This window comes from Schistocerca cancellata, chromosome 2 (assembly GCF_023864275.1).
Source record: "Schistocerca cancellata isolate TAMUIC-IGC-003103 chromosome 2, iqSchCanc2.1, whole genome shotgun sequence".
Classification (NCBI taxonomy): domain Eukaryota; kingdom Metazoa; phylum Arthropoda; class Insecta; order Orthoptera; family Acrididae; genus Schistocerca; species Schistocerca cancellata.
The window spans coordinates 967,386,004-967,390,192 of NC_064627.1; the positions used below are offsets into that span (position 1 = coordinate 967,386,004).

The 4,189-nt window shown below is 48.1% G+C and overlaps 1 pseudogene; it reads right to left on the minus strand.

Annotated features, from left to right (window-relative positions):
- Positions 1 to 2,925: 2,925 nt before the first annotated feature.
- LOC126163464 (5S ribosomal RNA) lies at positions 2,926 to 3,042 on the minus strand (annotated as a pseudogene).
- Between the last annotated feature and the right edge of the window lie 1,147 nt (positions 3,043 to 4,189).

The window sequence follows — 4,189 nt, forward strand, 5'->3', positions numbered from 1 at the left end:
TTGAGGTCCAGGAGTAATTACCTCCAGGCGTTCCTCTAAGATTTGCAGCCTCTCATTTCGAGGTTTGTTACATCAGGAATTCCAAACATTCCTCTCAGCATTTTTTCAACGTCTGGTGTGATGTTATTGGGATGTGGCATTAACGTCCCCACACAGTGGACCTTACCAAAGGTTTTCGACATGGACGTAAAGTGATAAATGATAATGTTTTGTTTGGATATCATGTCTGGTGCGCTTTTCAATTTTTGCAATTTTTCGTTGACGATAACGAAAATGTTTCTCCTTTCTTTATGCAGTTCTTTTATGGGGCGGGTGGTTCATTTTACAAGTTTGCGGTGTGGAAAATACTGGCAACGTTTGCAATGCAGTGGTCCCTCTTTTGGCCAGTAAGTTTCAGTTTGCACCACTATATCTAGCAAGTGACGAACATCATATATTTGGTCACTGGTCGGTCCTGCAGAAGGATGATACAGTACACTGGTTTGGATGTTAGTTTGTCAGTGGTTTCGTCCCTCGTTTTAACTTGGTGAATGGAAGCTCTATGAAATCCTATTGTGTTTACCTTCTACCTCTTCTGCCAATATCTCAGCTGGCATGTATTTGATGACTGCCTTCAAGATCTTCACTGTAAATGGCTTTGTGTAAAAAAGGGCATTTTCGCCGCCCGTAAGAAATGGAAGCCACAACACTGGTCAAAAGTGACTCAGAGTGATACTTTATAAATGGGTTTAGTGGATCCAGTGACATGCTTCTTGAATTCTGCGTTTAGCTTCAGGCAACGTCCGGTATACTGCATCGTGATAGACGGTATTTTCGCAGCTGAAAAGTTTAGAGCTTTTGAAGGGCAGAGATCTGGGAGTTCCAAAAATGTGTGTGAATTCCTAAAGGACCAAACTGCATAGGTCGTCGGTCCCTAGACTCACACACTATTTAAACTAACTTATGCTAAGAACAACACACACACCCATGCCCGAGGGAGGACTCGAACCTGCGGCGGGAGGGACCGCGCAGCCCGTGACAGGACGCTTCAAACCGCGCGGCCATACCACGCGGCTCTTTAAGTTCCCATTCGCGTCACGTGGAGCAGTAACTTCCATTGTTCAGCATACCTGTGTAGTTTGACGGGGACAGGCGTCTGTTACGTCGCCGTTTCCGTCCCGATCAGAGTCGATTACGAAGCTGTGGGACGCGACTGTCAGACGCCAAATGCCGCACAGCGTCCTCCCTTGAAGAGGCGTCGTTGTTGCGATCAGAAGTTAGTATACCATGTCTGGTGACTCTGCCTCTAGTCAGTTTGTCTCTTTGGCGTCGGTGTTTGTTGGTATCTGTTGGTCACTGGTGATATGTTGTCGGCGGTTTTCAACGTCTGCTGTGACTTTAATGGGATATGGATAGTGTTCCTTCAGGGCTGCTGCCTCGACCTCTCATGCACTGCAGTCTGCTCTCGTATGCATCGTGCACTCACCTGTCGAGATACTACGGATGTCGTAATGTTTATACTAGCGCTGTGCCGTCCTCCAACTGGAGGCGGGAAACTGAGTACTGTCTGCTGTCTGGCCGGTGGGTAGGGAGAAGGGTAACGCTGCAGTGGTCGGGGTAGCGAGTGTGCACCTTGGTGTTCTCAAAGTCAAAGCTGTGGTCTACCTTGATTTTATGCTCTGCTATTACAGATTTCTGAGTGTCCCAGCCATAACTGCCTGATGTGGTCCTCTCAGCATTTCGAGGTACATTTCCGCCTTTGCCCTATGTACTGTCGATCGCCTTCACAGATAATGGCATATACTGCAGTGACAAAAGTCTTTAGATACTTCCTAAACTAGTCTCGCGCTTGGGTAATGCGTCAACTGGACGTTTCATGGGCCCCACAAGTCGTTGAAGCCCATTGCAGAAGTAGTGAGCCATGCTGCCTCTATAGCCGCCATAATTGCGAAAATGTTGCGAGTGCAACAGTAAATGTTCGATGGTATTCATGCTGGGAAATTTGGGTGGCCAGATCATTCGTTCGAATTGTCCAAGATGTGATTCAAACCAATCGCGGAACATTTGTGTCCTGGTGACACGGCGTATTTTTCTTTGGGAGCATGATATCCATGAATGACTGCAAACGGTCTTCAACTAGCTGAACATAACCATTTCGACTCAGTAATGACTTCCTTTGGACCAGAGGACCCAGTCCATTCCATGTAAGCACAGCCCACAGCATTAAGAAGCCACCACCAGCTTACCGACTGGTGTGTGTGATGTCCTTAGGTTAGTTAGGTTTAAGTAGTTCTAAGCCCTAGGGGACTGATGGCCTCAGAAGTTAAGTCCCATAGTGCTCAGAGCCATTTGAACCATTTGAACCATCAGGTTGCACACTGCCTTATTGACAGCCTGGCTTCATGGGGTCTGCACCATACTCGGATCCTACTACCGAGCGGTACCAACTGAAATCAGGCTCATCTGACGAGGTCACGGTTTTCCAGTCACCCAGGGTCCAGCCGATATGGTAACGAGCCCAGAAGAGGCACTGCAGGCGAAGTCGTGCTGTTAGCAAAGGCACTTGCGTCGGTATCTGCTGTCATAGCCCATTAACGCCAAATTTAGCCGCATTGTCTTAACGCAAGTCCCATGTTGATTTCTGCGGCTGTTTCACGCCGTATTGCTCGGCTGTTAGCAATGATAACTCTACGCAGGTGCCAAAGGTCGTCGGGCTATTGCGTTGTCCGTGGTGTGATGTAGTAGCACTCCGTCTTCAGGCCACAAGTGGCCCATCGGGACCATCCGACCGCCGTATCATCCTCAGTTGAGGATGCGGATAGGAGGGGCGTGTGGTCAGCACACCGCTCTCCCGGTCGCTATGATGGTTTTCTTTGACCGGAGCCGCTACTATTCGGTCGAGTAGCTCCTCAATTGGCATCACGAGGCTGAGTGCACCCCGAAAAATGGCAACAGCACATGGCGGCTGGATGGTCACCCATCCAAGTGCCGACCACGCCCGACAGTGCTTAACTTCGGTGATCTCACGGGAACCGGTGTATCCACTGCGGCAAGGCCGTTGTCCGTGGTGTGATGTAACGACTCAAATTTGGTATTCTCGGCTCACTCATGACACTGTTGATCTCGCAATATTAAATTACTTAAAAATTTCCTAAAAGGAATGTCTCAAGTGCCTAGCTCCAATTGCCATTCCGCGTTCAATGTCCGTTAAATCCCGTCGTACGCCCCTAATCAAGTTGGAAACCTTTTCACATGTCTCACCTGACGGCAAATCACAGCTCTGCCAATGCACTGCCCTTTTGTACCTTGGCTACTCGATACTACCGTAATCTGTAAACGTGCATATCGCTATCTCATGATTTGTGTTACCTCAGTTATGTTCAGTGTAAGTGTGTCTTTCGCAAAGCAAAAATACTCTTCCGTGTTAGGAAGCGGTCAGAAGTCGGTTTTTATGTTGGATTTTTCAAGTGGCCTCGCAGTTTTGGCTCAGATGCGTCCCAAGTACGGAACGGAAACGAGTCTGTTGTCTTCTTCTTCCTCCTCTTCCCATTTTCCTGCATCTTCTCTCTTCTTGAATGCGCTGGTAACCTGTCCTATTTTTACGGAACACTTCCCTCAAGCTTTGTAGCTCGGCTGGGAGGCTTTCTTTATGACAGAGGCTACACGCCCTGTATACCAGCGAGGTAAGCACAGCCTGGCGCTCCTGTGGATGGTGGCAGCTGGTCGCATGCAGAGAAGGGCTTGCGTGGGCCTTCTTCCTGTATACCGCACGACCCAGTGCACCTTCTATCTTCTTGTTTGTTAGTATGTCGAAGACATGGAGGCAGTCATTCTCCTCTATTTCCAAGGTGAAAGCGATGTTTTGATGGAAGCTGTTACTCGTCTGCCACACTTCCTGACTACAAAGGTGTTGTTAATATACCACACGAAGTTCTTGGATTTTTAGCGAACGGTTTGAAGGACCACTTCCTCAAAGTGTTGCTTTCAGAGATTTGCAGTTTTATTAACAGATGAATGAAGTTGCCACGGACCCTCACTAGCTCCTTACATCGCAAATCCCTACTCATAGGAGGCAGTCCTTGAAACCGTTCGCTAAAAACCCAAGACTTTCTTCCGGTGTGTCGCTGATACTTATGTATTCCGGGAGCGTGGCAGATTATCACTTGATGATTTTGTGGACCTTCTTAACAACATCCATGAAAGACATTGG